Below are 13910 nucleotides of genomic sequence, written 5' to 3'. Positions count from 1 at the left end.
GGTACCCTGGAGGAGTTTGGTATATTCCCTTTCCCTCAATGCATCATAAAAACATCAGAATTTTTCAAGTAGAAGTGATATTAGGCAACTGAAAAGAAGACAAAAGAAAAACAGAAATAAGAAAAAACAGGACACAGAAGCATCTAGAGAAAATATGCTTTGTCGGAGTCCAGCTCCCACAGGGGGTCTCAGGAGATGGAATGGATGGTGAGGAGTCGGCGAAAGGGGGTGGTGAAACAACACAGACACCAAAGTGAAGGTGCTGAATCCCAATCTTTACTTGTGAAGTTCATCATATATACTTTTCATTTTGGCAGGCTCACAGTACTTTGTGGTTACAAAACAGGAACCATTATTCAAAGAAACAAAGTATTACATAGCTACAATTAGAATAGAAGAATGTATCTTGGCTAATGCATAAGCAAGCATTTTTCCTTTCAGTTTGCGTTTTACTTTGAGCTGTTTCTGCTTAGTTAACTTTTAATAATAGTCAGAAATGTCCCAGACTATTGGCCTATACCTTGACTATTCTTTCTTGACTTACTGACTGGAACCGGTGCCATGGTTACGGCAAGTGGTTAACTTGTTATTAATTTTAATCAAACAAGAGTAAGAGCACAAACCATTGTGCACAGGAACAAGAACAAGTTTCCCAGTACTAAGCACTAATCTGTCTTCTTAACATTAATTCTTCTTCTCTAGATTTTAATTTAATTTCTCAAAAAATTCCTTAACAGGAATGCAGGGAGTTTCTCATTAGACATTAACAATTTATGTTCTACAGCTGAATCATTGCATTTAGAGCAAACAGATCTATTCTTTAGAAGTAGTTGCATTAATTGGGAAAGTCATTTTTTTTCCTTCATACTTAATGGTCATATGAGAAGTCACAACTATACTTATTAAAGGAATACAAAAACAAACCAGCCCATTCCCAGAAATATACTGTGCTCCTCCAGAGGATGGACGCCTTGTGCCATCCACCTCAGTAGGGCCTTGCCATTGCCTGAGTCAGGGGAGGGGTGCAGCAATGCTTGCTTAAAATAATCATTTCCTGGAATTGAGATGAGACTTGTAAATGAAACCGAAAGTCTGTTTTCAGCATTGTGGGTGGGCCAGTATTACAGGACACAGCCGAACTATGGAATAGAGGGCTTACCAACTTCATCAATTGATACAACACTTTTGGAGATTCTACAATATACAGGCAGTGTGCGCTCACTGTGAAGAAATCTCAGGAAGGTCAAACATGGGCTTATCACATGTGGACTCCTAGCACAGCAACAGAGAACACAGGCCCCAGTGTAAGCCTTGGCACAAGAGAACAAGGTAATCCCCCAAGAGCTATGTGGGGGCAATGGGAAAATTACTCTCTGACCTCTCAAGGGCCACTGGAATGCAACAAACAAACATCAAATAGGAGAAAAGTCATATATATTTATTTTCATGCAAAATGGCAAAACCACAGCATGGGGGACAATCACAGGAATATGATTAACTACCTATATAACATTATGCACAAACTTACATATCCCTTTTCTATGAGGTAGGGTTGAGATAGGTAGATAATTTTGAGGGCTTAGAAATTATTCTTAGTGGAGAAGGTGGTCTCCAAGACAGTCTCTGAATTTTGAATGAGCCCAAGGGACAGAATGTGGTAAGAAAAGTTCATGCAAATGTAGTTTTATTTCTCAGTCCTCTATTTGAGATTGATACTGGGAATTCAGGGTGGTGATAAAAAGCCATTGTTCCCTTTTGCAGTCTGGTATTAATGCAGATTAAAAAGAAGCCATTCCCTGAAAATGGATTATTGGTAGGGCTTAGGAAATGTCATTCCCTGAGATGGATTATTTACATCAAATTGCTCAGCATGCCAAAATAATCCATTTTCAGGGAATGACATTTCCTAAGCCCTAACAATTCTAAGATGCTGGCAATCACAGGGAAAGTCTTAGAGGTTAAAATTAAACTCTTAGAATATTGTAGCTGGGGAGATCCCCCCAATCCCTCCTTTTCTGACACATCTGATCTTCCAAGTCAGTTGTGTGCTGGGGAGAAAAAAATTATATTCGAACATGTCCTTCAGGCCAAGCATTAGGTGAGAATCACTTATGTCATCTCCTTTTGTCCTCATGGCTATTATTGAGTTAGATAATAGTACTGCTGCTAAAAAATTAATCCACCATTTAGCTGCTTCTCATCATTCTACTACATTATTATCTTCTCATTATTCTTCTGCTTCTCCTATATACAGATAATGTAGGGATAATGTAACTTTAAATTTACTCTTTTTCCTCCAAAGGTTTTAGTTTAGTCATCAAAATGAACTCACAACATACATACTGTGAGGGAAAACATGCCTACAAATTTTTAATGTGCTTAAGCATGAAATTCATACCAAAGCATGAGACTCAAAGAGGGTATGATGGGTGAACTTTATGCAGAGCTAAGCTAGGGTATAGGTGCTGGGTTTCTGGGAGGGAGGGTGGCACAAGCCCTAGAAGGGCAGGGACCAGGAGCACAGTGTTCTCTTTTCATGCAGGTGAAGTTTCCTAGGTAGCAGCCACCTGGGGGTCACCAGCCTTATACCCCCTGTGTTCCTCATGTCAATTAATTGGAATAGCCACCATCATTCCTGAGGAAAACAGCTCAGATACACTATGTTCCTTATTCAGATATCACACATTGCTTGAACATTCATATATTTCATACTCTTTGTCTGGAACTAAAGAAATGAACGTGAATAAGAATATCTCCCACAACAGGAAGGAGAACTGGGAGGTGTTCTGCTCTGAGGTTAAGTTCAGTTCCTTCTCTTAATAAAGAAACCCAAACTGACTGCAGCTGTGAAAACTCTGCCTCTCACATTTGGGGAAGGAAGCTGCTCTTTTCTCTAGAGCAACCTGAAGACAGGCTCTTGGCAGTAAGGAGACAAGTAGGTAGAAAAGAAGTTGCGAAATGGGGTAGACAGAGAGATGTAACAACAGACCAAGGTGGTTCTAAAAACTGCAGTTGAAGTTCCTTGATTAAGTTTCCAGATCTGAGGGAAATAATGACTTCGGCTTCTGCTCCCTGGGCTCTTGGTTCTGCCCTGAGTCATCCTTCCTTTTTTTATACAGTAATTAATGTTCAGAGGTGAGCAGTTTTATCAACTTGCTTCCTGACAGCAGAATTTGGGGATGGAGGTGAGGGGACATACCAGCATGTTTTTATTTTGTACTCACTGTATCTCTTTCAGTTCAAGCTGGCAGGCTCTCTGTTGTACGAATGATATGTGTCTTGGAGATCAGAAACAGGTCCTTCTTCCCTGGTGTTGAAGACTATACCCCTGCTCCTAAAATGCCAAGACAAGTGTAGAAAGCAAGTCTTATTTAAGAAAGTGATAGAGACAAATTTCTAAGAGAAGTGGCCCTAGAGTGAGGTTTCTGTAGGACGGCGTGCATCTTGTTCTCTTATGGATCTCAGAACATCTTCTTTCTTCTCCATTTTCTCAGGAAATGAAAACTCCTGGTTTGGAATTTTTCCATTGCTGGGGATCAAACCCAGAGCCTCGTGAATGCTAGGTAAGTACTCCACCACTGAGCTATACTCCTGGTTGTACTGTAATGAAGATGGGAAAATAGTACAACCAGGACTTATAGTACAACCAGGAACAGATGCACAGTAACATGTCATTATATAGTATGTCCTCTGTACATATACAATGGACAAAAGTAGTCTAGAGCATAAATAATAGTAGAATATAAAACAAAAAATCAGAAACTGATCAGTTTTTCAGTTGTACTATCTTTTGATTTTAATATACTTTATTTAATTGAAAGTGTACATTATTTCTTTTCTATTAAGATGAATTTCACATAATATGAAATCAACGGTTTTAAATTCTGCAGTCTGCTAGCATTTAGTACATTCTCAGTGTTACAGAACAAGTACCTCTATGAAGTTTCAAACTAATTTTATTATCACAAAAGACAACTTCAAGTTCATTAAGCAATCATTCCCCATTCCCACCTCCCATAGATCTTTGGCAAACAACAATCTGCCTTCAATCTTTTGGATTTATGTAGTTTGAATATTCCTTATAAAGGGAATGACACAATATTTCATTTTTTTTCTGTATGGTTCCTCTCACTTAGCATAATGTTTTCAAGGTTTATCCACACAGTGGCTACATCAGAACATCTTTTTATGGTTGATTATGATTCATTGGATCAATATACCACATCTTATGTATACATTAATTAACGGGCATTTGAGCTATATCCATCTTTTTCGCTACTATGAATAGTACCACTATGGACACTTGTGTATAAGTATTTTTAACAGTTATTTTCAATTTGCGGGCTACACACCTCTCATTAGAATTCCTAGTCCATATCAGAATTCACTATTAATCTTTTTAGAAACTGTTAGACTGCTTTATATGACAGCTGCACCATTTCACATTCATTCCAACAATGTATGACAGTTTTACTTTCTGCAGGCCCTTTCCAGCATTTGTTACTCCTTTGTTATTATACCTGTCCTAGTGGATGTAAAATATTCAGTGTGGTATTAATTTGCATTTTCCCAATGGCTCATGACATTATACATTTTTTATTGTGTTTGTTGGTGATTTGTACACTTTCTTAGGAGAACTATCTATGCAATCATATGCCCACTTTTAAATTGGTTTCCTTGTCTTTATGGTAATGAGTTGTAAGGGTTCATTTTATATTCTATGCTTTAAATCAATATAGATATATATCAGGCAAATATACTCTCCCATCCTTTGGATTGACTTTTCATTTTCTTGATCATGTGCTTTGAAGCACAAGGGTTTTTAATTTTGATAAATCCTTTTTATCTCCTCTTTATCTCTCACTCTTCCCCCACTTCCTCCCTCCCTCTCTCTCTCTCTCTCTTTCTTTCTCTCTCTCTCTCTCCTTAGCTTTTAGAGACATGTGAGAATCCACTTACCTCTTTAATTTATGCCTTTGATACATTTGAAGTTAATTTTGGTATATCATGTGAGTTAGAGCTCTGACTTCATTCTTTTGCATATCAGTATTGAGTTGTCTTTACATAAAGCTAACTTTTGTTTGTGTTGGCTTTCTCCATTATCTTTCTATTCTCTGTTTCATTCATTTGGTTTTTTGTTGTTGTTTTGTTTTTTATTTATTTTTTATTGGTTGTTCAAAACATTACAGAGCTCTTGACATATCATATTTCATACATTAGATTCAAGTGGGTTATGAACTCCCATTTTTACCCCAAATATGTTTCATTCATTTGAACACCAATCTTGATTATTTTCTTCCTTTTCACATTCTTTTTAGTCTACACTTCTGTTTCTACTTCCTTAAGGTATGAAAACATGTTATTGATTGAGGTCTTTCCTTTTGTATGATTTTGAAATTCATACGTGTAAATTTCCCAATGAGCATTGACTTCACTGCACCTTCTAACACTTGGCTGTTGCATTTTAATTCATAAAATGGATTTATGATTGTCTAAATTCTAACATAATTTGTACTTTAAAATATTTCTTTTTAATAGTGCATTATAGTTACACATAATGTTGGGGTTCATTTTGATTTAATTATAGAAGCATGGAGTATAATTTGCCCCACTTCAGTCATTTACACTTCTCTTTTCCCTCCCCTTCTCTGTCCCCCTTTTCCTTTTTCTCTACTGATATTCCTTCTACTTATTTTTATTTACTTATTTGTTTTAGTTGTAGATGGACACAATACCTTTATTTACTTATTTATTTTATGTGGTTCTTATCTTTAAGTCTATTGATATGGTGAATAACATTTATTGATTTCCGTATATTGAACCAGCCTTGCATCCCAGGGATGAATCCTACTTGATCATGGTGCACTATTTTTTTTGATATGCTTTTGTAGTTATACATAAAGGTGAAATTCACTGTGGTGTATTCATATATGTATTTAGCAAAATTTGACGAATTTCATTCCACAATTCCTTTCTTTTTCTTTCTCTCCTGTCTCCCCCTCACTCTCCTTCCTCTGCTTCACTGATCTTCCTTCTATTTCTCTTGGCATTCTCCCCCTTATTTCCTTATTTTGGTTTAGCTTCTGTCAATGAGAAAATACTCCACCCTTGACTTTCTGAGTCTGGCTTATTCTCTCAGCAGAATATTCTCCAGTTCTATCCATTTACCAACAAATGCCATAGTTTAATTTTTTAATGATTGAGTAAATGTACAGGTGTATATGTTCCACATTGTCTTTATCCATTCATCTGTTGATGGGTACCTGGGCTTTTCCGTATTTGGCTATGGTGAATTGTGCTGCTATAGACATTGATGTGGCTGTATCACTATTATATGCTCACTCTGGTTCTTTTGGAGAAATACCAAGGAGTCAGATAGCTGAATCATGTAGTATTTCTATTCCTGAGTTTTTAAGAGCTATTCATACAGTTTTCCAGAGTTATTGTGCTAGTTCCCAGTCCCATCAACAATATATGAGTGTATGATTTTCTCCACATTTTACCAGCATTTATTATTATTTATATTCTCAATAATTGTCATTCTGATTGAAACGAGATTAAGTCTCAATGTAATTTTGATTTTTATTTCCCCAACTGATAGAGACAACTAAAATTTTTTCATGTATTTGTTGGCAGTTTTGAGAAGTGTCTGTTTAGTTCTTTTGTTCGTTTATTAATTGCATTATCTGTGATTTTTGGTATTATGTTTTTTTTTTGAGAGAGAGAATTTTAATATTTATTTTTTAGTTTTCGTTGGACACAACATCTTTGTTTGTATGTGGTGCTGAGGATCGAACCCGGGCTGCATGCATGCCAGGCGAGCGCGCTACCGCTTGAGTCACATCCCCAGCCCATGGTGTTATGTTTTTTGAGTTTTTTTTTTTTATTTTGGATAGTAATCCCCTGTTGGAGGTATAGCTGGCAAAAATCTTCTCATTCTCTAGGCTCTTTCTTCATATTCTTAATCATTTTATTTGTAGTGTAAAAGCTTTGAAATATAATGTTATTCTTGTTATTGATTCATGGTTTTATTTCTTATGCTTTGGAAGTTGATGCCTATACCAATTTGTTCCAAGTGTTAAGTCTATGTTTTCTTCAGCAGCTGCAACGTGTCTGGTTTAATTTCTAGTCTTTGGTTCACTTTGAGTTGACTTTTGTCTTGAGTGAAAGACAGGGTCTAATTTCATTCTTCTATAAATGGATATTCTGTTTTCCTAATACCATTTGTTAAAAAGTCTATCTTTTCTCCAATGTATGTTTTTGGCACCTTTGATAAGTATCAGATGACTATATCTTCATGGGTTTGTCTTTGTGTCTTCTAATCCATTGGTATTCATGTCTGTTTGGGGGGCAATAACCATTTTTTGTTATTTTGTTATTTTGCTATTTTTTGTTACTATAGGTGTGTAGAGGCATAATAACAGAGATCTGTTATTATGATGCTGGAACCTTAAGCATAAATTTTTTTGCTTAGGATTGCTTTGGCTATTCTGGATTCTTTGAGATTTGATTCTTTGAGATTGATTTTAGGAATTGTTTTTCTAGTTCTGTGAAGAAAGTCTTTGGTTTTCATTATAAAGGGAATTTCCATATGATCCAGCAATCCTACTACTGAGTTTACAACCAAAGGAAATTAAATCATTATGTCAATCTGCATTTCCATGTTGGTTACAGCAATATTCACAACAGCTGAGTCCTGAAATCAATCTAAGTGCCCATCATGGATGACTGGACAAAGGAAAGGTGACATGTATACACAATGGAATAATTCATAAAAATGAATAAAATCCTGTCATTTGTGACATCATGGATGGAAATGATGGACACAGGGAAGATTGGAATTTTATAGGTTATTTTTGCCTACTCTATCTCTTCACATAGATGATACAAGTATATTCTTTTATACTGGGTTTCTTCCTCACAATTTAATATTGTGAGGTAGCCTACATTGTTTTATATAGTGTATAGAGGAACAAATCCTAAGACTTACCAAACCATTAGCAGAAAAATGACACATTATCTCTATAGTCAGTATCTCTGTACTCAGCCTATATTAAATGATGAATCATTCTCTATGTTATAGTAATTTCCATGGATAATATTTGTTGTTAACTGATGGCATAAAATTAAGGAGATAGATGGATGTTAAAGTTAACCCACAGGATTAGAGTCCCTGGATACAACTCTGGTATGCTGTTTCAAGTATAGTAGCCAGGAAAAAGGCATGTTCTAAAATCAAATCCTCTGTCTGAGCATTCCTTTTTTTTTTTCCAATGTGATCTTCCATATCTTCATTATTATTTGGGAGTATGTGGGAGTACAGACTCCTGTATTTATACTGCCTATAGGGACTTATTTGCCATTTTACATTCAACTTCACTATCCTCTGGGAATTGGACAGAAAGACTATATCTTGGGAGTTTCCTTTTTTCCCCTATCCTTCAAAACCCAGTTCTATTAGGGTCCCTGTTTCTTGGACCTTGATTATCCCATTAAAGCCTCCTGGGTCTGTTCCTATTTTTTTTTTTTTCTGATTCATTTGTCAGTTTCCTGAGTGCTTAGGCTTCTAGGATAAAATTAACTAGAAATCCTGTTAGCAATTTGACTGCATCACCTTGAAAGACATAGGGTCGCCAAGTGAATCCCCCATGTCCTGAATACATGAATCCAGGTAAAATTCATGAGCCTCTTAAGTCCAAAGTTCCTCTATTCACTCACTATGAAATTAGGTGTGATACCAGGTATTTTGCAGGTTCTATGTGTCTTCTAATAAGAGGCATTCTGAACTGTTTCCAGGAAATACACTCCCTAGGCCTGTTTTCTCTTTTTTTCTCTGTGAATTATAATCTATCACACTCAATATTATGGTCTAGATATAAGGTGTGCCCCAAAAGCTCATGTCTGAGACAATGTAAGGAGGCCTAGAGATGAAATGATTAGGTTTTTAGGTTATTACCTCTTCTTAAAAGAGAGACTAGGTCCTTAATTTATCTAATCAGTTCATTAATCCTCTGATAGGATTAACTGGGTAGTAACTGTAGGCTTCTAGGGTATGGGAAGATAAGGTGGGTTCCTGGGTTCTTGTCTTTGGAATATATATGTATATTCTGTCCTGTTCAGCAGAGCTCACTCTCTGCTTTCTGGCGTGATGTCTTAAATTCCTTCCTTCCGCCACACCCTTCAGCCATAATGTTCAGCCTCACTTCAATCCTGAGGAATGGAGAAGGCTATCTATGAACTGAGGTCTCTGAAACTGTGAGCCCAATAAATAGACTTTAACTCCTTTAAAGTTGTTTTTGTCTAGTCTTTGTTCGAAGCACTGAGAAAGCTGACTAACACACTGTAAAATTCTCTGGAACCCTCTATGAACATCTATGCCTTATAAGGTATCTCATTTAGATTTTCCAAGTTCCTAACAATGGTTCCTCTATACAGATTTTCACAAACTGTATGTCACTGTTATTTCTAAGATAATGAGTTTCTCCTTTGGCTTGATAGTGGCAACTCCTTTCTGTCCTCTATCCTTTAAATGAAAATGTACTCCATTTTTGCCAGGCACAGTGTTCTTTCCCAGAATTGAAAGCTGAACAAGACAGAGTCTCGCTCCCTGGGAGCACAGTCAGTGGTCTAAGGGAAGCAGACAAGACCCTGGAGGACTGAATGCAATCATTGGTGTGTGGTAAACGTTTAACACCAGCTCCAGGAAAACAAAACTCCTGGTCCCTGGCATTTGCCTATTCCCACTACATGATACATCTCTGTGGGCAATTTTAAGTTATCAACTCCAACTGAAAATTAGGAAAGGATGCACAGCAACATATCATTATACACAGAGAAGGGACAAAAGTGGATTTGAGAGCATAAATAAACCTAGTGTGTTGGTATACAACTATAACCTTAGAGAATCTGGAAGTTGAGGCAGGAGGATTGTATATGCAAGGCCGGCCTCAACAATTTTAGCAAGATTATCTCAAAACAAAAAATATTTTTAAAAGTGGCTGGGGATATAGCTTAGTGATAAGGCACTCTTGTGTTCAATCCTCAGTACCCATAGTAATAATATTAATAATAATAAGGAGTATAGGTAATAATAAAATATAAGAAATATTGAGGATGTGATGGGGTTTACATATACTTTATTTAATTTGACATACAAATTTATTTTTCTATTATCTTTTTACTTGTTATTTTTAGACATACATGACAGTAGGATGTATTTTGACATTTAAATTTTGTTAAGCAATTCACAATGTATCAAATGAATCATTTGAATTTGTACATTTAGTACATTTACAATGTTTTGGAACAACCACCTCTAAAAAGTTCCAAAATATTTTCATCATCACAAAAGACAACTTCATATTCATTAAGCAATCACTCATATTCCCAACTCCCCTGAATCATGAAAACCACCAATCTTCCCTAGGCTCTATGGATTTACCTATTCTGAAAATTTTTATATAAAAATGATACAATATTTGAATTTTTATGTCTGGATTCTGTCACTTAGAATAATGTTTACAAGGTTCATCCTCATTGTGGCTACATTGGAATTACTTTCTATAACTGATTTTGTTACATTTTATGGAAGTACCTCAACTTGCTTACCCATCATCAGTTGAAAGACATTTGAATTATTTACATCCCTTTGGCTACGTTGAAAGTTCTGCAGTAACATTTGTATATGGTTATTTAATTGAACACAGGTTTCACATTTTTGGAGTACATACCTACCAATAGAATTCTTATGCCCTATCAAAATTCATTATTTTACTTTTTAAGTAACTGACAGACTGTTTTCTATTACAGCTGTATCTTTTCACATAACTGCCAAGAATGGATGAAAGTTTGACTTTCTGGTCAATTTCTGTTGCACATGCCTGTAATCCCATTGACTAGGAGGATTGAATGTTCAAAGCCAGCCTCAGCAACTTAGCAAGGCCCTAAGCAATTTAGTGATTCCCTGTCTCTAAATAAAATATAAAAAGTGCTGGGCTGTGGCTCAGTGTTTAAGCACCCCAGGGTACAAGAAAGGTTTTATTTTGTACATGACCTTTTCAAAATTCATCATTGAAGTTCTCTGATTCTTTCTTCTCCTTGCTAAACTCTGCTATTGAAGTGAATCCTTAGTTTAATCCAATTTTTACCTTCAGAATTATAGTTTAGTCCTATTTATAACTTGGTTCCCTTTATTGAAATGCATCATTTTAGGACACATCATTTTTCTGCTTTCTTTAATTCTTTTTTTCATAATTTCCTTTGCCTCATTGAGCATTTTTAAGCGAGTTTGTTTAAAATATTTTGCCTGACACATCCACTGACTTTCTTTCCCAATGGATGTGTTAATTTTTCTATAAATGGTTCATTTTATTATTATTATTCTTACCAGGATTTTCATCTTGTGTAGAAAACTGGACATTTTAAATTTTCATGTGGTTACTTTAAAAATCAGATTCTTCTTCATGCTCAGGGTTTGTTTTTGATGACTGGTGTGGGTGGAAATTGTTTAAGGAACTATTTGAAATGTTTTGGAAAGACTGTTTGTCATTTCTGGTCTCTGAAATATTTTTTTCCTCTAGCCTATGTCCAGCTGAGCATAGAAATTTGTTATAGATATTATTATTTATGATAGAGATTATTTTAATTCTTAGAGAAAAGAAAAAAGCCTCACCCAGTCTTTGCAGTGGCTCAGTGTTGGGATATTCTCTCAATGCCTAGCCATGCCCTTTACCAATTTGCCTGACTCTTCACTTCCTGCTTTTCCTGAGCCTAAACATCAGTTAGAGTTGTAACCTTGGGTCTTCTAAGGCATTTACTTGGCATACATCCTGCTGCGGGCATGCCTGTGGCTTTCTAAATTCCTATATCAGGAAATGTTCAATGTCCTTCTTCCTCACAAAGCCTTTCTCTCATTTTTCCTCCCATCTTTTCAGCCCATCTATGGTTTTCCTCATATTGTTTTCTCACAGAAAGTGAGGGCTACGCATTTGTCTTGCAGTGTTTTTAGGGAATATCCCCTGAAAGTTCATTTATAAGCTCTGAAAAAGCTCTGAGCTAAAAAGGAAAAAAAGGAAAAAAAAAAGATGGGGGTGGGGGCAGAAAGAAAAGTGTCTTTGATCAATTCTTCAAGTCGCACCAGATAGGTTGACCAGATGAAATTCTTGAAGAATAAGATCTTCTCTGCTCTTTTAGATCTAGAGACCAAGATTCTACCCTGGGAATAAAGGCTACTTTCTTCAAGACCTCTGCTGAGCAGGGGAGGACTGTGGGCCAAGGGTAAGTAAAAGTGCCACAACATTCTCCTACCACTTTTATGTTGCCTTCTTGTTGATTCAGCATTCACCTTATAGTTATAAACCTTGGACTATTTCCCAGGGTTCCAACAAAGATAATTCTGATAGTTTCCCTTTGTTTGTTCAATGTTTCAGTGAAAAGGTGGAGCCCTGGAATCACTCACTTATCACATAAAATGTGACTCCTATAGATATATTTTTCATAATACACATAATCTGGCGTCAAATATGTGTGCAAGTTGGATGGAGAAGATTTAAAAATATGATTTCTAAGTGAAAGGTGTCAAAGAACATAAATTAAAGATGACTCTTTGGAGTGTGAGACAAAGTAATATTAAAATAGGGTGAATTTGATGAGCAAATGAAAGGAGAAAAGTTCAGATAAACAGAGAAAAGATCAGATAAACAGACTTGAGTGCATTTTTGGACATAGTACTTTGATACATCTTCATAGGGAGTTTTGACCAGTGAATCCCTCGTGTGTCTTTGGCTGATCACTAGACTGGTTCTCAAAATGAGTATCTTCATTCCCTCTTTCCCTATATTGAACTTTCTTTTCCTTTTTCCTCTACTGTCCACCAACAATAACCAAAAATTGACTGTGCCATGTTCAGAATTCTAGTGCTTTACTGCATAGGATTTTATTGTGCTTCCTAAATTTGGTGACTTTTCTGAGTAGTGATTAGTAATGACCCACAGTCATAAACAGCACTGCAGTAAAGATGCCAATGTAAGTGGGGTGGAGAGTTAATGAAGTTATTTTATACCCTTCTATATCATTCAACATTATACCATCTACTCCAGTATCCATGCTGGCATGCTTTCTCATTTGTGCCTGAAGTTGGACTCCATCTCCACCAGCTCCACTGGGTATATATCCTCATGTTACTAGATAAATATCTGTTTGTAGCAAGGAGCATAATTGTTTTTCTAAACATATTTGGGCTAAGACCAAATCTTTGTTCTTAGTAGTCCTACACCAGAGGACAGACATATTATGAGTCAGTTGCGGAGGACCCATTTTTAGTCAATTTGAAGAAACAGTTTTTTGAAAGATTAGCAATTAGGTCAGAAAAAAGATACCAAAGATACCAAAGAGTATCTGTTAGGGAGCGTGCTTATGCAAATTAAAGTTAATCACCTTCTGGGCAGGTAGTTGGGCATTATGTTTTATAACATCTTCAGAATATAGATACATTTTATAGAACCATTAAGTTTGAAATTCAAGCTACAGGGATTAATATAATTTCACTAATTAAGCATGTACACATATGTACTTAAATATATTTGAAACTAAAATGCAAACAGTACAACTGAGAAACTCTTTAAAACAGCTAGTTTTATGCATCTCTTATACTAAATCTACAACCTTAATTTACCATGAGACGAATGATGAAGAAAGCAGGATTTTCCTTTATTAAGCATATGACTTCAATTATCTAGAATGACCACAAACAAAATATACTATTATTGCATAGAGACATAAGCAATTCAGAAAAACCATAAAGTTTCCTCTTCACTATAAGGCAACAATTATGATTTATAGCATTCTGTCCAGACTAATCAGATAGTTAAAGCTTTAGAGTATTTGTATTAACGAGACATGTAATGAGACAC

At 35.9% G+C, this 13910-nt stretch overlaps 1 protein-coding gene across 3 annotated transcripts in view; it reads left to right on the top strand.

Moving 5' to 3' along the window:
• The first annotated feature begins 2872 nt into the window (after positions 1-2872).
• The window catches only part of LOC143392775 (interferon-induced very large GTPase 1-like), a 71922-nt gene continuing 60884 nt past the window's right edge, over positions 2873-13910 (top strand). For 2 of the 3 annotated variants that reach the window (XM_076846799.1, XM_076846795.1), the window contains exons 1-3: positions 2873-2935; positions 3495-3563; positions 12193-12276. The gene's annotated coding sequence lies outside the window, so the exon portion shown is untranslated. Of the gene's footprint in view, positions 2936-3073; positions 3136-3494; positions 3564-12192; positions 12277-13910 lie in introns of those variants that run through there. The other variant, XM_076846796.1, reaches the window with a different exon arrangement.

This window comes from Callospermophilus lateralis, chromosome 2, assembly GCF_048772815.1.
Source record: "Callospermophilus lateralis isolate mCalLat2 chromosome 2, mCalLat2.hap1, whole genome shotgun sequence".
Lineage (NCBI taxonomy): Eukaryota > Metazoa > Chordata > Mammalia > Rodentia > Sciuridae > Callospermophilus > Callospermophilus lateralis.
The sequence above is the reverse complement of the archived record's forward strand: the minus strand, read 5'-3'. Positions and strand labels throughout refer to the sequence as shown.